Source organism: Trichomycterus rosablanca, chromosome 4 (assembly GCF_030014385.1).
Source record: "Trichomycterus rosablanca isolate fTriRos1 chromosome 4, fTriRos1.hap1, whole genome shotgun sequence".
Classification (NCBI taxonomy): domain Eukaryota; kingdom Metazoa; phylum Chordata; class Actinopteri; order Siluriformes; family Trichomycteridae; genus Trichomycterus; species Trichomycterus rosablanca.
In genome coordinates, this window is record NC_085991.1 from 38,997,667 (window position 1) to 39,019,911 (window position 22,245).

The following is a 22,245-nucleotide window of genomic DNA, read 5'->3' on the forward strand; positions in this document are numbered from 1 at the left end:
GTTATTCAAAAGTTTTGATAGCTAGATTTGCTAACATCTGTCCGTCATTCGTTAGGGTGTGACAGTTTATTGCTCAGATTTTACAGACCACATAAAAGAACAGAACAAAAGTATTTAAAAGTTACCAAAATAGAGAGCATCCCACAACAAAACATCAGCTTTTAATGCACCTAAAAGGCATGTCTCAGACAGACCAATAAAAATACCAGTCTTCTAAAATACACATGAGCCAACAAAACCAGTCCACAGGCCAGACAAATAACAGGCTCTCTACACGTTTAAAATTGCTTACTACAGTCAGCCAGGTAAAAACAGGTGCTTAGGTGACACAAACAGGCTTGCATGCCTCCTTCTTTATCTCCATTGCTCACACACACATTTAATACACTGTCCTTGGGCATTAGATTCTAGATCGAATTCTGCAACAAGTCAGAAGTGCAGAGGAGAATCAGTGCATGTTTTTATTGACACACATTCCAGCAGTGCAATTTGTGCAGGCCTTTACTGGCCTACATACCCCCCCGTCTCTGCCATTAAAAAGCATGTACAGCCCCAAGTGCTCAGTTTTAAAGTTCTAAATTCTAGGGCAGTGATAGCTCAGTGGTTAAGGTACTGGACTAGTAAACAGAAGGTTGCCGGTTCAAGCCCCGCCACCACCAAGTTGCCACTGTTGGGTCCCTGAGCAAGGCCCTTAACCCTCAATTGCTCATCGTGTTCCGCTCATTGTGTAAGTCGCTTTGGATAAAAGTGTCTGCTAAATGCTGAAAATGTAAATGTAAATTCAGAGTCATTGTTATTAAAAGGCTACAAGGGCTGCAGCTCTTAACCTGTCTGGCTTCTGTGTTTTCACTTGATTGACCTTTTACATTCCTTGCTTGCACTGGAGAGTCACTTCTCTAACCATAATGATTTAATATTTTCAGAACATAATAGGCTACCAGCTGTTACTGTGAGCTTTGATATGAGTATGATTTTTTGCATGTGCAAGATACAGACTGCTGTGATCAGTGTGCTGCTAAGGCAACAACATACAGGCATTAATAAACCATTTATGTATAGCCCTATACTGAATTAACTGTTTTCACAATGTGGTTCTAGAAAGACAAAGATGTTAACAGTTTTAACATAAGCACCAAACTGTGTAGTGCAGTGCAGTGTAGTGTAGTGTAGTAGCCTGGTAATTGTATTATATAATATAATCTACCTAGCATGTACAAGCTTCAAATCCTGTTGCAAATACTGTGTAATGTTAATAATAACAGAATGTGTGTGTTGTTCTCATCAGGATTTCCAGATGTTCACACTAAAACTCACATTAACACAAAGGAACGCTTCTTCTTGAACTCTAACATATGACCTGCACATGCTGTATATACTGCCGTAGGACCACCCATGAAGTCATGGACAGGCACACACACTTTTAAACATTTAAACTTTTGGACCTTATAAGTCACCCTTTAGTAGCCACCTACAACAAATAACAAAGATGCACTTCTTTTGTCTTCTAATGAATCGTCTTGGCCATGCATAAGTAAACTGAACACCAATTTTTTGAAGGTCTAGTTGATTGGTCAAGTGTACTGTATAGTGTTTGTCAGATGATAAAATTTAATACATCCATCCATAAAGGTACCAGTCAAACTGACATTATTCAATACACAAAGCATATTAATTAATTTTCAGTAATCACTTTGTTCTGGTCAAGGCTTTAATGCATTTGCAGCTTATGCTATAAACATTGAGAGCATGAATAAAATAAACAACAGGATGCAAGTTAATTACAGAGCATCAGACATTTACTCACTGTTTCCCATTCACACACACCTAGGGGCATTTAAAAGTAGCCAGTCATCCTACCTGTCCTTAGAAGGTAGAAAAAAAATCTAAATTCCCAGAAGAAAACAACATGTATAATAAAGGGGGGGATGCTGAATTCCACCAAGACTGTAATCAGTGAAAATTATAGAACCTAGAACATAGACCTGTGCCATTTGTATTTAAAACATGTTATGATGCCATTTGTTGTAATATCAGTATACATTAATATTAATTACTTAACATTTGTAATGTGTAAATACTGGATCTGTCAGCGTTTAACTCCTAAAAACACAAACACATGCACACACACTCACAGGCAGTGATAGCTTCACTTCGGATGAGTGACCCATTACTTGTATTAGTGTCAAGTCACAGGACACACACACATGCAAACAGCTACACACAAGTACAAAGGTCTTGTAAAATAATCAGAGCTAGAATACTGAGGTAAAGTGAAAGTACACATGTGCCATTAGCTTCTCTGCAGTGACTTGTTAATGACTGATTTGAGTTATATTATAAAGATAAATCACACTTTATAAGCACCTATGGAATTAGATGGCATAACGCTCAACAGCATAGTTTACATTGCTTATGTTCACCCTTTTTTACATCAAGGAGACTGCCAAGGGACAATTAAAAGAGTATTAAAATGCACCTTCTATAGCTCGGATAAAGACATAATAGTCAAGGCATTGGCAGAAACACAGCCGACCTGACCTGTTCTGCTTCTGACAAGCAAAACCAACAATCTAATCAAACTACTGCCTTACCTCAATTGTGTGTGTGATGTGGGCTGGGGAAATGAAGCAGAACAAGCTGTTCTGCACCTGTCTATCTCTCTCTCTGGGGGAGGAGTCAAAGACAGGACAAAGAAAAGAGAAAGACATATACAAAAACATAAAGTTCAAGTTTAAGTTCATTGTCATTCTTAATGAGGCTAAGGCTAAAATTAAATGACATCTGTGCATTGGTGACATTTGTGTATGTCATTTATATATATATATATGTGTGTGTGTGTGTGTGTGTGTGTGTGCACAAACACACACACGATGTTAGGTTGATAGTAGTTACTTGAAGTACAGCAGATATGGGCAGACATAAAGAGGTACAATGATAAATCAATAAGAACACAAAGGCTAAGGCTATAGCATCTGTATGAGCTGTCCACTGCAAACTCCAATAGGCACGCAAGCATCAGAACTCGCAATGGTAGAAAGCCTGACAAATCCTGTTTTTTAAGGTCATATGAATGGCTGGGTATACAGTGTATCACAAAAGTGAGTACACCCCTCACATTTCTGCAAATATTTCATTATATCTTTTCATGGGACAACACTATAGACATGAAACTTGGATATAACTTAGAGTAGTCAGTGTACAGCTTGTATAGCAGTGTAGATTTACTGTCTTCTGAAAATAACTCAACACACAGCCATTAATGTCTAAATAGCTGGCAACATAAGTGAGTACACCCCACAGTGAACATGTCCAAATTGTGCCCAAATGTGTCGTTGTCCCTCCCTGGTGTCATGTGTCAAGGTCCCAGGTGTAAATGGGGAGCAGGGCTGTTAAATTTGGTGTTTTGGGTACAATTCTCTCATACTGGCCACTGGATATTCAACATGGCACCTCATGGCAAAGAACTCTCTGAGGATGTGAGAAATAGAATTGTTGCTCTCCACAAAGATGGCCTGGGCTATAAGAAGATTGCTAACACCCTGAAACTGAGCTACAGCATTGTGACCAAGGTCATACAGCGGTTTTCCAGGACAGGTTCCACTCGGAACAGGCTTCGCCAGGGTCGACCAAAGAAGTTGAGTCCACGTGTTCGGCATCATATCCAGAGGTTGGCTTTAAAAAATAGACACATGAGTGCTGCCAGCATTGCTGCAGAGGTTGAAGACGTGGGAGGTCAGCCTGTCAGTGCTCAGACCATCCGTCGCACACTGCATCAACTCGGTCTGCATGGTCGTCATCCCAGAAGGAAGCTGACGCACAAGAAAGCCCGCAAACAGTTTGCTGAAGACAAGCAGTCCAAGAACATGGATTACTGGAATGCCCTGTGGTCTGACGAGACCAAGATAAACTTGTTTGGCTCAGATGGTGTCCAGCATGTGTGGCGGCGCCCTGGTGAGAAGTACCAAGACAACTGTATCTTGCCTACAGTCAAGCATGGTGGTAATAGCATCATGGTCTTGGGCTGCATGAGTGTTGCTGGCACTGGGGAGCTGCAGTTCATTGAGGGAAACATGAATTCCAACATGTACTGTGACATTCTGAAACAGAGCATGATCCCCTCCCTTCGAAAACTGGGCCTCATGGCAGTTTTCCAACAGGATAACGACCCCAAACACAACCTCCAAGATGACAACTGCCTTGCTGAGGAAGCTGAAGGTAAAGGTGATGGACTAAACCCAATTGAGCACCTGTGGCGCATCCTCAAGTGGAAGGTGGAGGAGTTCAAGGTGTCTAACATCCACCAGCTCCGTGATGTCATCATGGAGGAGTGGAAGAGGATTCCAGTAGCAACCTGTGCAGCTCTGGGGAATTCCATGCCCAGGAGGGTTAAGGCAGTGCTGGATAATAATGGTGGTCACACAAAATATTGACACTTTGGGCACAATTTGGACATGTTCACTGTGGGGTGTACTCACTTATGTTGCCAGCCATTTAGACATTAATGGCTGTGTGTTGAGTTATTTTCAGAAGACAGTAAATCTACACTGCTATACAAGTTGTACACTGACTACTCTAAGTTATATCCAAGTTTTATTTCTATAGTGTTGTCCCATGAAAAGATATAATAAAATATTTGCAGAAATGTGAGGGGTGTACTCACTTTTGTGATACACTGTATGTGCATTGTTGTTCTGGAGCAGAGATGGCACCAGGATGCACTATAGAATGCTCCACCCTGCAACCAGATATCACAGGTGTCCATGTTTCTGTGGGCCAGAGCTGCTTAGACAACAAACTAGGCTAGTAGTCCTAATATTTTGTCTCATTAGAGTATATCCAGATGAGCAAATATGTAGTACAAACTAAATGGTCCAAATAAATGATTGTACTTGATACTCCTGTACAGAGACAGTGTGCAAAGGGGAGTAAAATCTATAGTCACAAAAAGAAAAAAAAACAGAAATTGCATAATTTGAATACATTAAGAATGAGTTGTGTGCCCACTCTTAATTGCATTGTGACTTTAAAACTTGCCACATTAAAATAATACCAAATTGCTGTACACCTACTCTGTATGAGCTAGACTTTGCTTCTCTAACACAGCTGATATTCTATGTCATTGTATACAACTGTGTAAAATTCAACATACAGAGCATAGTTCACCATTTAAAACAGCTATCAAGCCAATAAGAAGAAAAAGAAGAATTCAGATGACCCAAGTCCTTAAGAACAGTAATACACATATACTGTATATTTAAAACTTTATTGCATTTTTCCCCAGCATTTTGCGCACTGCAGTTATGACCGAAAACACTGGGAGCTACCTGTTATTTTACAGAAGCCTATCTTCAAAACATTAAAAAATAATGTGCGACTAATACATGTTTTCTTCCTTGTACAATTGAACTGTATTGGTCTTGACAATTACAGGCTTTGGACATGTAATAGTAATCTTTCACTTTGACAAGCATAGTTCATATAAAGTTAATATAATAATAATAATAATTATATATATATACATATATATATATATATATATACAGTGTATCACAAAAGTGAGTACACCCCTCACATTTCTGCAGATATTTAAGTATATCTTTTCATGGGACAACACTGACAAAATGACACTTTGACACAATGAAAAGTAGTCTGTGTGCAGCTTATATAACAGTGTAAATTTATTCTTCCCTCAAAATAACTCAATATACAGCCATTAATGTCTAAACCACCGGCAACAAAAGTGAGTACACCCCTAAGAGACTACACCCCTAAATGTCCAAATTGAGCACTGCTTGTCATTTTCCCTCCAAAATGTCATGTGATTTGTTAGTGTTACTAGGTCTCAGGTGTGCATAGGAAGCAGGTGTGTTCAATTTAGTAGTACAGCTCTCACCCTCTCTCATACTGGCCACTGAAAGTTCCAACATGGCACCTCATGGCAAAGAACTCTCTGAGGATCTTAAAAGACGAATTGTTGCGCTACATGAAGATGGCCAAGGCTACAAGAAGATGGCCAACACCCTGAAACTGAGCTGCAGCACAGTGGCCAAGATCATCCAGCGTTTTAAAAGAGCAGGGTCCACTCAGAACAGACCTCGCGTTGGTCGTCCAAAGAAGCTGAGTGCACGTGCTCAGCGTCACATCCAACTGCTGTCTTTGAAAGATAGGCGCAGGAGTGCTGTCAGCATTGCTGCAGAGATTGAAAAGGTGGGGGGTCAGCCTGTCAGTGCTCAGACCATACGCCGCACACTACATCAAATTGGTCTGCATGGCTGTCACCCCAGAAGGAAGCCTCTTCTGAAGTCTCTACACAAGAAAGCCCGCAAACAGTTTGCTGAAGACATGTCAACAAAGGACATGGATTACTGGAACCATGTCCTATGGTCTGATGAGACCAAGATTAATTTGTTTGGTTCAGATGGTCTCAAGCATGTGTGGCGGCAATCAGGTGAGGAGTACAAAGATAAGTGTGTCATGCCTACAGTCAAGCATGGTGGTGGGAATGCCATGGTCTGGGGCTGCATGAGTGCAGCAGGTGTTGGGGAGTTACATTTCATTGAGGGACACATGAACTCCAATATGTACTGTGAAATACTGAAGCAGAGCATGATCCCCTCCCTCCGGAAACTGGGTCGCAGGGCAGTGTTCCAGCATGATAATGACCCCAAACACACCTCTAAGACGACCACTGCTTTATTGAAGAGGCTGAGGGTAAAGGTGATGGACTGGCCAAGCATGTCTCCAGACCTAAACCCAATAGAACATCTTTGGGGCATCCTCAAGCGGAAGGTGGAGGAGTGCAAAGTCTCGAATATCCGCCAGCTTCGTGATGTCGTCATGGAGGAGTGGAAAAGCATTCCAGTGGCAACCTGTGAAGCTCTGGTAAACTCCATGCCCAGGAGAGTTAAGGCAGTTCTGGGAAATAATGGTGGCCACACAAAATATTGACACTTCAGGAACTTTCACTAAGGGGTGTACTCACTTTTGTTGCCGGTGGTTTAGACATTAATGGCTGTATATTGAGTTATTTTGAGGGAAGAATAAATTTACACTGTTATATAAGCTGCACACAGACTACTTTCCATTGTGTCAAAGTGTCATTTTGTCAGTGTTGTCCCATGAAAAGATATACTTAAATATCTGCAGAAATGTGAGGGGTGTACTCACTTTTGTGATACACTGTATATATATATATATACAGTATATATATATATATATATATTTATATTTATGTCAACATTAAAGGTTTGCGGCACAAACATACTACCATACTAATACTAAGCAGTATGTCAAATTTGCGCTCAGCAACAGTCTCATAATTATACTGACGAATAATTTAGTAAGCAGTTTTGAATTTAAACTTTGTCTTTTTTAAACCTTTTTATAAAAGGATAAATTGTATAAATGTATGAAGCTGTCTTAGTGTGCATGTGGAGTATGTGTTTTCATATTGAATTTTTTTCAATTTACTAAAATCTGAATAAATAAAAATACATAAAATCTTGCAGTATTAATGTGGGCAAGCCCTTTAAACCATGGAGAAAGAAATATACATGGAAATAAAGAGTGAGCAGCAGAGTGTGCAAGTGTGTGCATACAAGGTGGAGGGGGAAGGGAACTCTAGGAAGACAACCCAATGACATGACACAGATGCACAGTGCTACTGTGGACTGCTGGGAAGGGGGTGGGGTACTAGAAAGAGTGAAAGAGGAGGAGGTGTGAAATCACACTGCTGTTCTATTTAACACTCCCCAAGAGTACACCCACACCCACACACATATACACCCAGTAGGGGGACACCACCATAGATGAAAGCAAATGGCTACATATAAACATCCTTAAAAAACCAACACACACAGCTGCTACTGATACAAGTGCAGAAAACAAATGGGAAAAACATAACAGCTATAAAACCCCCCATCAGCTCACGCCCACACACACCTCATGATTTTACATCTTACACCTGCTCAGGCCCTGAGGGAGGTCACTTACCTAAATTGCCCCATAAGACGCATACACAAAAAAATGAGGCTCCATGCACCACTGGATCCTGACATTTTATTTATGAGGCTAAATGTTTGGTACCTCTATGTTCCCACTCTTTTGTTCATTTCATTTTTTACAATCACTTCACCCCTGTAATTTAGCCACCTGCTTTTATAAACTTTAGTTAGGAAAATAAATAAAGTAATAAAAGAAATAGACACACCAAAACATTACCGTTACTGAAATGTAACTAAGCATATAAAAGAAAAAATGACATTAAAATTGGGTGAAGAGAATTTGTTGATGAAACTCACAGATGTCTTAGTAGATTAATGGAAAATCTCTGGGATGGGTTTCAAACACAAAGCTGCCATTATGTCCTCTAACACATAAAAAATACAGTGCATTTAAAATAATAAATTAATGCTATTTTTTCATTTCTCATTTTGCACTTACTTGTACTTAAGATTATAACCAACAGAATAAAGAAATGAACAATAAAAATAAATGATCAATATTGTTATGATTACAGAAGACAGTACATGACTGACACATTTTGTTAAGGGCTGTCGGTAACCATCATGTAGTCAAATCATCAGGTGTGAGAACATTTATATTTTCCTGTCATTATGGTATTGTGTGTATTTTATTTTTGTAAATCCCAATCCTTCACTATTCAAATACAGTATAATTGACTGCAGCATGACCTGACTGCTTACAATTTATAGCAGTGCATTATGGGATTTTACATACATAATCCAATAGCCTTTTAAAAAAGACAATGATATCCAAAACTTCTCAAGCACTAACAATATAACATTATATTTAACATGTAAAGTCTTGCAATTGTTTGTATTGTTTGCAGAATATATATATTTTTTTAATTAAGTGGTGTCGCTAGCAACATATATGGCCAAGTCATTTAAAAAAGGCAATATAATGCACTTGCTTTACTTGCAGTAGGTCAGTCATAAAGTATAATGGAAGTAAGTAAAGTGTGATCTTAAATTATTAAATATACTCATGAGCTATGGGGGTAAATTTGTGTATCAATATAAGGAACTCAATTAAAACATTTGTGGGCCTGATTACTATGGGTCATCTAAAGCTATGGTACCCAGTGTGTTTGCCTCACAATTCATTTCAAAGGTAGCTTTATTGGCATAGCTTAGTTACAGATTCACTTTCACAGCCAGTAGTTATGAAACTTCACCACATGCACTATTTCTAGCATCTAGCCACCATGTCAACAAATTGCACACGCAGAGGAATTCTGTTATTTTTTATAGCAAATAAAACGTTTCTTGGTTTGTGAAACCTCTGTCTAATTGGCTAAATGTAATGTAAAAGGTTTTACTTTTGCCACACAAAGTTAGGTGAACTTTGACTGCTTTGCACCATATGTATACTGTATGTCTGCACTGAATTAATCTGAACAGTAGTGCAAACTGGCAAGTGGTCCAGTCTTTAAACCATACAGCAACAACATGAAATTGTTACATCAATTAACCAATTACTGAGATTGATAAATATAGAGAGAGAAAGAGAGAGAGAGAGAGAGAGAACACCCCAACTGTACATTAGACAAACATGCAACACACACAGGTTTTGGTGGTTGTCTCATCGATTGGCATGATGCCATTTCTCCCATCAATAGCGTAACTCAATACACCAATCCCATGACTCTATTTCAGTAATGTGAGCCAGACAACTATGAATCTATGATAGGTCAGAAAGGTCAGGCTGAGGTCATGCCCCAGAATCTGGATCTGCATCTGCATCAGGACTGGAGTGCTATTTGGCAGTTTGTTACTGGAAGCATTTCATTGAACAGTAATATATAGCGTGCAATGTAATGGGAGCAATGTTGAAAAAAGGATAAGGTGTAACAAAGTTTAAAATGTATCATCAGTGACCTTTAAATTAAAATATTTAAGCAATATGTAACTTGTATCCTCACTTTACCTCAGCTGTTAGTTACTGCATGCCTGGAGAAAAAAACTCTCATATTTATATCACCATGGGTTATGTAAATAAAAAATAACAAAAGGGATGTGAACCACTAGCATCCAAATGTGTCCATTTACTTGCCTGTTACACATAAAGGTGTATATGTTTTGGTGTAGAGGCTCGATTTATACCTATATATAGGTCTGTCAAAAAAGCTAAAAAAGTAAAAGGCATAAAACAATTGAAAGTACCAAAGGAGAAGAAAGAATTGAGTACAAAGAGGCAAAGTAAAATAACACATGAGGCAGATTAAAGTGCAACAGTGCAAAATTAAAGATGAGAGAAAAAACACAAAGTTGCAACTGCAACTACAATACTGTTCGTGTATGTCTCCTGAAGCTAGTAGTTTTAACAGTCATAGAGCCAACTGGTTTTCTCAATACCACTTATGGTTATGCTAACGTCATACCATTTCTGACCTTTTCTTTTTTTTTTCCCCATGTTATTTTCTTACCGTTTAGAAAGCAGCTGGTGTGGTTGACATGCTTGGGAAAAAGCTGGGAAATATGATGATATAGTATTTATATTATGACCAATTCAATAACAAATCACACATATATGGTCAGTACATTACAATAATTATTTTCAAAATATTTCAAAATTAAAATAATCTACATTTTAAGGTTTAGGATAAATTTAGCCTGCTGACACAAAGGAACAGTTACAAATGAAATGATGTCAGTCAAAGACTTTGCTGCAAAGGGTTTTTGGTTAGGAGAACTTGAACTCTCGAGTTCCACTCTCAGTTGTGCCATCGACCAGGCCAGGCATCGTGGCCATGCCTAAGGAGGGGAGGTTCATGTGGTTTTGCCACCGCAAATGTGATTTATGTTGGCTGAATAAGGTATCTTCATGGACGATTCACAACAGGCATATCATGACTACCTGTACACGGTTAGGCTTTACATTTATATAGCATGTATACAAGCATACAATAAACAATTATATTCTTTCAGTAGTTAAGAAAACCCATTTCTGTTCTAGCATAACTGTACCACTTTACACAAAGTGGGGTTCATTAAGGCATGGTTTGACAAGTTTACATTTATGGCATTTAGCAGAAGCTTTTATCCAAAATGACTTAAGGATTTATGACCAAATACAATCCAAGCAATCAAGGGTTAAGGGTCTTATTCAAGGGCACAACAGCAGCATTGGTGAGGCTGCAACCTCATTGCACACCTTTAAGATAAATTGAAAAGTCAATTACAAAACTTTTCATGGTTCTACAATAGGATGTCCATCAAGTTCATGGTCAGGTGTCTACAAAAAATAATGCCGTGTTGCCCAACCAGCATAAACATGCATTACTAAAGGATAGCTTAATCTTTCACACATTTGCAGATCAGAGCGTGTTCTGTAGTCTGCACTACCCTATCCACAGTGGACTGGAGTAGGAGGAGGGAGGGGCAGGAAACACAGGTGTGGATCAGAGAGATCAGGTTACAAGCCAAGATAATGATATGAGGGCCAGGGAGTGAGGGAGTCTGGGTGAGAGACTCTGTGTGTGTGTGTATGTATGTGAGTGGGAGAGAATATGGTTTTCCAAAAACTCAATACAGAGTCTGATCTGTCACAAAAAAATCATGCAGAGTCAGCACATTTCTATTTCTTACTCTGTAAAGATGATGATGACATTCCTTCAATGACCTGTCCAGCTTTATCTCCACGCCTGTTAAAGCAAGTCCATCTTTAAACCAAGTGTGTCTGTGTGTTTTTGTCCGTCCCTCCCCCAATTCCCCCTTCGCTCCTTTACCCAGAGATCACAACACCAGCCAAGCAACACCACCCATCCCCCACATTCTCTCTCTCTTGTGTCTCGTTTTCTTCTTCGGCAGCACACTCAATCATTCCCCCTCCTCTTTTTTTCTCCCCACTCCCCACAGTCATCCTCCATTCCGCTGAATGCACAATCCCTACTACAAGCAACCTGGCCTGGCCTGGGGGAGGGGTTGGTGGGTCAAGGGGAGCAGCCCAGACACACACACCTCTCTGTGTGCACATCTGCAGACTCAGAGACGTCCATCTTAGAGAGATTAAGAAGTACCACACAAGGCCTTGTTTCTCTCTAGTAAACATTTTATAGTATTCCCTATATAGTCTTTATTTATTACCAACATTATAATTTGTTGTTCGAATAGTTGGGTGACTGAGATGTTTGGCCACCTAGAATAACCAACAGAGCTTCAAAGCACCTTGGATTAGATTCCACAAGTCTATGGAACTGCATTGGGGGGGTTGGTGGAAAAAAAGCTATTTCCTAAATTAGCGTTTTGATAATGATAGTGAAGAAGACTTAAGAACACTTAAGTCTTAATAATTATGCTTCAATCTGCTAATTAAAGGCCAATGAAATGCACATTAAGTCATTCAGTGAATCAGTCACTCTTAGTAATAACCACAGCTCAGCAGTTTAGGCAGCTAGCAACTCTGAGGTCACTGGTTCAAGTCCCTCTATATTCAGGTTGGTTAAGCTGTTGTTTAGTTCCTAAGCAAGGCCCTTAACCCTCAACTGCTTGGATTGTTATTGGTCACAAAATGTGTCACAAAACAGTTTTATCATGTCGGATACAAGCATTTGTTAATGTAAATGTAAATTGATTTGTTCCACCATAGTGATCAGTCAAAACAACGCTATCAATTTGCAGTAACTGCAGGTCTTAGAAAAATGAGTGTTGTTTATCAACATGTGAAGGCATGAACAGCAGTCAGACTTGACTATCAGGTAAAGCCAAGCATGCTGTTTTGTTTTTTTTGCACCCACCTGACTTAACTTAATAGAGAATGTGGCCTAGAAACAAAATCAGCCTAAGGCTCTTCTTAATGCTTTGGCTTTACTATTGTAAATGTAACATTTAATAGATTTATATTTAATATGCATTGTATATTAAACTATTGTGTGTATGATCATGCCAATAAAATGTAATGAAATTAATTGCTAAAAGGGAAATTGAAATAGTAAAAGAGAGAGTGTTTTGAAAGAGATAATGAATGAATAAATAAATGAAGTGATCAGCAAAAAGAGGGGGCAGTTTAGCAAGACAATTCACAGAGGAGGACTGGCTAATGGAATACTAGCACAAGGATCAAGGATTTGGAATGTAGGTGAGTGTGTGTGTGTGCGTGTGGGGAATGTGTTACACCCTGACTGATGATGCCAGTAATGTGAATTCTGTTTTCTCTGGGTTTTTTCATTTTTTACATCTAAGTAGATTGATTTAATGGGGTGAAGACTAGATTTACACCCATGTTAGAGACACAAGTGTTGAGATTCTCGCAAACACACACACACATTGCCTTGATTAATCAAAACATGCCAGGTTGCCAGTAAATGATACATGCACACACATACGCACACGCACATTAAGTACACAGAGATATCTAAACACAGCTAATGCACACCCAAATACACTTATTCTGACTAACAATAGTGAGCTTGTGCTAAGGTTCACTCCAGTTGTCCCTCGGTTCAAAGCACACTGCATGGCTACTTCCTGCTTGTTACAGGCAAAAATAAATAAATAAATACATTCATAAATAAAAGTCAGCAATAGCAAAGCTGAAGATTCACCCACAAACAACTCAAATTTTAAAATAGCCTACCCTATGCAGCAAAGAAACTCACCAATCATACTAGGTATAGAAAGAAAGGTAAATAATAATAAAAAAGGAAAGCTTATGATTCAGACTTTTCTTAGCTGGAAAGTAAAGACTGACCCACAAAGAGGTTGAAATTTACATTTGACCAGGACCAGATACAACAGCTAACTAATTTTTCAGGCATACAGGGTACAGAAAGAAACAAATATATTGGTGGAAAGAAAAAATTAAAGCATTTTTTCTTAGCTGAAAACAAAGTGTGACAGTTCACATAAACGAATCAACCTCCACAACAACCACTCTTTGCAATCTTTCTTTAAAACTAGAAGCAACTTTGTCTCCACACTTTTCTGTTATTTAAATTTGCTGACTTGCCCCAGTGCATGCATGCTGACCAGTATTGTCTTCTACAAATGCTTGCTTATTGTGACAATGCAAGAATAGGAAAGGCAGAGATCTAGATATTCATAAATAGAGAAAGACTATGTGTCTTACCGTGGATTTAAATGCCAGTCCTGCTGCTGCACTAATTCCAGAGCGTGTTTAGGGAATGCAAGAACTCCACACAGTCTGTCCAGCTCAGCAAATCTGTGCTCCAGTTTTCCCTTTAAACCAGCCAGCAGGCTTCTGTACCTGCCCCCCCTCATACACATACACACACTTACATATGCATACGAGCTACACACTGGCAGCCACACAAAAAAACAAAGGTGACAAAATAAAATTCCACCTTCATGCAACAAATTACAAACAGAAATGTCTCAACACACTCTCTTCTATTTTTTTCTTGCTCCTTTCTGCCTCTCTTACTTGTTCTAGCACTCTCACATGCTCTCTTTCTCTCTAGCTTCTCTCCATTCAGCAGTCAAACAAAGAAAAGAGCTGAGCTCTCTCTCTCTCTTTCGCTCTCTCTCTCTTACACACACATTTGCTTACACACACATACATACACAGAGCAATAAGCCCAACCCCCACTGGCTGTAGGCCAGCCTGCCTCTCTAGTTTTTTTTATCCCTTTTTCTAAACAGCCCTTCCCCCATGGCCGTCAATCCTCTCCCTCTCCTCCTCTTTTCCCTGTCTCCAGCCACTCGCCCACTTCCCCCAATTCCTCACTCCCTCCCTCTCTCTGCTCTCTTCATCCCTGTGTGTCAACCAGATGGGATTGGGGATTAAGATGGGTTTGAGAAGCGAAACACTTTCTTCTCCCGTTCCCTTTGAAACTGAATTGCAATCTTAAATGTTGAAGGCCGGGCATGTGTCTTGCATTATTAGAGACCATCTCTGGACAGATATGCATGTCACATGATTGCAAATAGTAGGCATGCTGGAACAACAGTGAGAGTATGCATTGTGGTTTGCATGTCAAAACACATGCACATCCATGCACTGAAGTAGTATACGGGTAGCACATGATACCCATACTAACAAACTAATGGTAAAAGCTGATTTGACAGCATATTAGGGCCAGTGGTCCTAATGTTTTGGTGTATATGTATTTATTTTTTATTCAGCAAACATTTTAGAAGTTTACAGTAAAATATGTTTAGGTGAAAAAGAAGAAAATCTGTAAATTGGTAGGCAAAATTTAACCATTCAAACAAGTTGTTCTGCTAACCTAGCTATCATCTTTGAATCAGCATTCTAAAGCTCTAAGCAGTTTATGTATGCTAGGGGCAGGGCTAAAACCAGTTAACTTTACCCCATATCACTTATTTTTAGATTTCAGTCATACTATTACCAGCCAGTTATTTTGTAATAATATTAATTCAATATGTTTATTTATTAACTTTAAGATTTCAATTTCATGACAACACCAAACTGTGGGTGCACAGTGATGTGCATACTGCAAATAGTAACAAGTGCAAGTGTGTCAGTATAAAGACACAGCTGTTTTCATCCACAACACAATCCTCACTGTTAGCCCAAATTTGCTCTGAGCTTTCCGGTGTGGAAGTCCGGAAGGGATGACTGTATGGAAAACCCACTAACTTGCAGTCTTACAGTGTTACAGATCATGCAACACACAATCATACAATTCACAAATGCACAATGAATTCCTGTGTCCAACACTGTTTCTAAACTAAAACTATGTAAAGATGTTTCATGTACAAGAGGAACGTTTTTTCTCTAATACAGCTGCACGCAGGCTAGAACACAATACAAAGCCAGAAGAAGAAGCAAACAGAGAATAAAACATCAATTGACAGAACATATTTTTAAAATGTGATCTAACGTAACAATAACTAGAGGGAAATCTTAAATACTCTCTGGATGTCTCTGGTTACATATGACAACCAATAAAGATAACCAGAAATCAAATCTATCCCCCCACACTTTTTTGTTTTTACCATAAACCTGATCAGCCTGCTTTTTATGTGTATTATTTACTATAAAAGCACAACTCAATATTTACAGTGTAATTTAAAACATTGCACACATCTCAGGTTAATTTATGGTTCAATACAATCGCAAATCAGAAAAAAGTCAGGACTATGGAAAATACTGGGGAAAAAAAAAAAAACGCTTTGTGTAAATATTTTCTTAAATATTAATCATTATTTTCATAGTGCCAAGCAGCACAGTGAAACATGAAATGCAAAAATAATCTGGAAATGGTAAAATATGTCTGTCACAATACAAAAATGCAACAAAATATGGATGGTGTTCTACACATAAAAGGCAATCAACGTGTCCTACAATGTCAATATGTTATACTATATGTATAGAATTTACTACACTATTATCTCAGACTGTTTTTGCCATTATATCGAGTATAGTTACACATACTTAGCAGACCCTTTTAACAAGAGACTTATAGTCATGCTGTTGAGTGATAATAACTGTGTGGGCTACAGCTTATTTATTTCACACAGAACACAGGCTGATGTAGGAAGACTTGAAAGAAAATAAAAATGTGGCAAGATTTTAGAACTTCATTACATAAGTATTAAGTTATTTAATATTGGCATTGAAATATTTTTGACACACTACTCTAGACCTTATGATTTATAGTACTATAGTATTTGATTAGAAGAAAACTGATGTGACCTTCACCCATATCTTTCTGTTCATTATTCTTAGTACACTTGCAGGAAAGGGTTAAAAACAACCTGTAGTATTACATATTTTAAATAGTATTGTGCTGGACTGTAAAGTGTTCTAAAAAGGAACAGGAAAAGCATGCACACAATCACTTATGGGAAAAGGCTGTCAGTAATAGCTCAGCAGTGCTAAACTAGTAATTAGAAGCTTGCTGGTTCAAGCCCCACAATAGCCAGGTTGCCACTGTTAACCTTTTGAGTAAGGTTATTAACCATTCATTGCTTGCATTGTTTACTGTCACAACTGTAAGTTGCTTTGGATAAAAGGGTATCTAAATGTCATAAATGTCAATGTAAAATGTTGAACAGTTAAAAATAAGTCTGTTGGAAGTACAAAAAGTACAAAAGTTCAAATAGTCATAGCTGATATACAGGGGTTGGACAATGAAACTGAAACACCTGTCATTTTAGTGTGGGAGGTTTCATGGCTAAATTGGACCAGTCTGGTGGCCAATCTTCATTAATTGCACATTGCACCAGTAAGAGCAGAGTGTGAAGGTTCAATTAGCAGGGTAAGAGCACAGTTTTGCTCAAAATATTGCAATGCACACAACATTATGGGTGACATAGCAGAGTTCAAAAGAGGACAAATTGTTGGTGCACGTCTTGCTGGCGCATCTGTGACCAAGACAGCAAGTCTTTGTGATGTATCAAGAGCCACGGTATCCAGGGTAATGTCAGCATACCACCAAGAAGGACAAACCACATCCAACAGGATTAACTGTGGACGCAAGAGGAAGCTGTCTGAAAGGGATGTTCGGGTGCTAACCCGGATTGTATCCAAAAAACATAAAACCACGGCTGCCCAAATCACGGCAGAATTAAATGTGCACCTCAACTCTCCTGTTTCCACCAGAACTGTCCGTCGGGAGCTCCACAGGGTCAATATACACGGCCGGGCTGCTATAGCCAAACCTTTGGTCACTCGTGCCAATGCCAAACGTCGGTTTCAATGGTGCAAATCTTGGGCTGTGGACAATGTGAAACATGTATTGTTCTCTGATGAGTCCACCTTTACTGTTTTCCCCACATCCGGGAGAGTTACGGTGTGGAGAAGTCCAGGTGTTTCAGTTTCATTGTCCAACCCCTGTATGTGTATACATGTAAGTCATCCAAAATGTGTGATGGAATGATTGTTATTGAATGTAGGACGTTTGGTGTTCCTTTGGTAATAGTATATCAAAGGAAAATGTACATCAAAGGGAATATTTGATCACTGATAAGCTAACTGAAACACACACACACACTTCCCCTTGGTTCATCTATAAATGACAAGTGAAAGGAAGTAAATAACTAAAGAAAGGAATAAAAAGAACAAGCATATAAAGAAAGGAAACAAATGTTAAGGAGAGGAAGCATGCCTGCCTGTTTCACAAATTACTTCTATTTTCCAGTTTTTTTTTTTTTTTTTACTACACATTCATTTGGGAGCAGAGTTTCTGATTAATTGGCAATTAATGTTTAACAAGGTACAGCTGTGTGCAATTAATTCTGAATGAAATCCTTTATTAACAAACCCTCAGCTTTGTACAGTTTTGTTAGTGGCTCAATAAAGAAAAAACTACTCAACTTAAATAAAACATGACATTTTGTGACAGAAAAAATAAATAAATGAATAAATAACTTTAGTATAAAGTCTAAATTAAGTCAGATGTGATCTTAACAAAATAATAAATAATGCATGCCTGAAAAACTCTGGAAAGGAAACAGACTTGAAGGTGGTTTGACCTGCAAGCATATGATTTAAGGCACAGCCAGAAAATTACTTAGGAGAGCTTTTTAACAATAAGCCTTGTGGCCAATACAAGCCTATTTTGCTATAGTTAGCATTATGTGTCAGTATCCGAGCGCCCTCTAAAACAGACAATTCAGTTTTCCTAAAGGTTTTGGTTTAGTGTGCAGTCACAATGTTCCTAGCCTTAGAGACTAGAACATAATACATGTCATTAAACTTTAATCAGCCTTTAGTTAGCCCTACTTTTAATACATTTTACTCACTTTTTAGTAATTTATTCTTATAAATTCTGCAGAAGGGGTAATTAGATGAGTCATGTGCACATATTAAATGTAGTAATTAATTCTACACATTCTTACAAAGTGCACACAGTATGTATTATATATTACAGAGTACGTCTTACATATCGTTCAAGAACGATTTAATATTATTTTATTATAGCTGTTTTATTATAATATGTCAATTCCTGGACCTTCCATACTGAAGACTTATTAAAGTTTGCAATGTTTCTGTTATGGATTATATTCCTCCAGACAGCAAAAAGGCAATAAATTGGGGGCTGCAGTTGACGTGCCACTATGCACGCTCACTATCCCAGCAATTGGTAACCAAGTTTTGGAAAGACATTCCTTAGCCATGTTCTCTTGTTATGAGATCATGTCTGGCTTGTGTTGACTAATTTAACTATAATAATTTTATCTTTCCCTATAGTACTACTTCATAACACCCCAAGAAGGTTTGAATAGCCACTTGAAAATGTGTCCGTATGTGTCAGACATTTAGAAAGGACTGTTGATGTGGTCTGGATGCCAATGAGGATGCCAGAGAAAAGTCTGCTTTGATAAGTGTTGTCTGTGTGTGTTTATAAAAATCTGATACCTCCTTCCATCTGTTACTAATGGTTATTTCATCTCTATTTTGTGTGTAGAGGAAAGCTAAAGCTTTGTGTGTGCATCAAGTATCACTGAGCCCATTTCCACCATCCAAGTAAGTGCATCGATCATCTATAAATGTACACTTTCAAACACACACACACACACACACAGAGTCTGATTCCCACTTACCTATTAATGGTGTCTTCTTCCTGCATGGGAGTGACTCCTTCCTGGACCTGAAATTACATGATACCAAATCTGTTAACGAACGGATTAAAACACCCCCTCACAGACACATACTCATAGAGATTGGTGGTTTGTGAAGGTGGTATATGGTGCATTGGCTATAGTCAGTCAGTAGTAAAAGGTTTGTGTATAATTCTGATTACAGCTGATAAATAAATACAACTGCAAAACGTGCCCTTTCCTTTTGTATCACACAGAGACAGAGGGTGTTTTATTTATATAAAAATTTTTGATCAATGTCATCTGTATGGAATGGGATGTATAAAACTGCCCTTACTGTAGTGTAATCCTAGTGCACTCACAGTGCACTATTAACCATAACTGGTTAAATACAGATGTGAAAATGTGAAGCAACGATAACAATTTCAAATTAAGTAATTTTATTTGCAACATGTTTTTGACTGTGTTTGAAATCACCACTCTTTTTAAGCATGTAGAAAAACAGAATGCTTAACAAGGACACTACACACTACAGAACTAGCCTTTTAAACATCTCTGTGTATGACCCTACTCATGAGGTGAAAAAGAGCCACACCACTTCCTGTTTAGACTAGAGGGAAAAAGCAGGGGGAGGCCGCAATTATGGCATAATGACATCACCATGGTAGCATATCACTCAGATACACCTAATCTCTTCAGCCCAGAGCCTTCTCTATCACACACAACCTGGTAAATTGCTGTGTTCCTTTATTTTGCATTTCGGGTCTGGGGTGCTTTCACACATACTGCTGACCTTGTAAATTGTTGTTTCCGTTTACTGTGCATTTCAAGCATGGGGTGCTTTTACACATAATGCTGCCTGGTAAATTGTTGGTTTATTCCTTGGAAAACAATGTGTAAAAAGGGCTATAAGGCTGTTATGGTGATGTAGTGAACGCTGCAAATATTAGAGCTCCGGCTGTGATCTTAAAGAGAGAGAAATTTGGCTGTGGTGTTGTCCAAACCCCCTTCCTGTGTTGAGCCTGGATAATGTACACATGTATGCTGCACAGCTGGCCAAAAACATATTTGCAACACAAGCTAACTTCTGCATGATTGTGCATATCATACACAAAAACACAAACTTCATATTCACAGAGATATGTGCACACATTGTTTGGTTTCCACTCCACTACAAAAGTTTTGTTTAAGGATCTCAAAGTATCTCCCTTACTCCTGTTTAGCTAAGCATTGGTTTGTTCTGCCATGTGGAATGTGCAGCATGAACAGCTTGCATTTCACAAGAGGGTGGAGCGATCCCTGGCAGGGCTGGTGAGTTTATCCGGAGCACAGGGTGGGGGTGAATGGGTTTACAGGATATTTTTAGCTTCACCATTTCTACTTGCAACATAATAAAACTGTCACAGCTAGATGCATGTGCATGGCTACAAACAAAAAATATAATTCTGCATATGCAGATACACCCAATATAAATATTGGTCCTTATGTCATCCTCATTTAAGGCATAACTCATAACATCTCATGCTATTACATAAAGATATACTGTAATGTATAAAAGCTAGTAGGACCAACCAAAAACTACTAGACTTCAAAAGGTCAATCACTAGTTCTGAAAGACTAAAATGCAATGTATTTTCTGTTTCAGTTTACAATTTTAAAGCAGCAAAATTGAAATCAAAGTAAATATAAGAAACACTAATTTAAGACTAAAAAAGTTAAAAAAAATGTCAGACACAAGCAGGTAATAAAATTAAATACCGCAAAATAGTTCCACTATTGTGCTGGTTGTGCCTTCAACATTCACAGATTTTCTCGAAAGCTCTAAATTTTATGCAATGTTAGCATAGCAAAATATTTTGAAGTTTGATTAGCTTTCAGTGCTAGGTAGACTTGAAGTGTCAATTGATTACTTCTTTCTTGTAGCCAGCTGATCGACCGATAACAGTGTTAATCTTGGACAGGTGTTAATCTAGTCTGCAAATCAGCCTTTTCTGACACCTTAAGACAGCTATCCTGTTGCCACGTCCCAAGTGGGACAATCCTTATTTTTAGGATTACAAACTGCGGCCACAAATGCTGCCAACTATAGGTATAACCACTCGAATTCAGCACTGGGTTACTTACTATTTTATTAACCTATGACACAATACTGTGCATGATGAATATTACAATATATTACTGTTTATTTAAAAAAAATAATTGTCATTTATTTGTTGGCAAGTGTCAAAAATTTCTTATAATCTCATTCAATGTGCCTGACCAAACAAAACTCAGGGGTAATTATGGCAAAGGTATGGTTATTGTTTTTCAGTAATTCAGAAATCAGGATTTTTCCACACTTTTTATTATCTTTAGCAGACTTTTTCTTTAGCAATGTTGATGTAAAATTAAACAATTAATGCCTGTTACACAGCCAATAATTGTTTATACAACATTTGTACAGGAAATGGTAAGTGGTCGTAGTGTGAATGTGAAATTATTAACTCTTACTTGACATCTGCATAAAACATACTCACATAAAAAATATTTTTTACCTCTTCCAGTGTGTCTTATTTCGCCCTAAACCAAAACATCAGTACCTCTGTGTGGGTTACATATTTACACTGCAAACACTTTAGGTCTGGTTGCTAGGACACCTGCTATTGGCACGTGCTGATCCGTAACATGGCTGGATGACCTTTAACCTTACTGAATACAGCCTTTTTGACCCAAGCCGTAGCTATGCTTTTCATGTCCAGGCCACTTCCCACTA

General features: G+C 38.4%; 1 protein-coding gene across 3 annotated transcripts in view; it reads right to left on the reverse strand.

The window, feature by feature from the left end:
• The window catches only part of kdm6ba (lysine (K)-specific demethylase 6B, a), a 103,563-nt gene that overhangs the window by 37,263 nt on the left and 44,055 nt on the right, over positions 1–22,245 (reverse strand). For all 3 annotated transcript variants that reach the window (XM_062994286.1, XM_062994287.1, XM_062994288.1), the window contains one exon: positions 19,497–19,543. The gene's annotated coding sequence lies outside the window, so the exon portion shown is untranslated. The remainder of the gene's footprint in view (positions 1–19,496; positions 19,544–22,245) is intronic.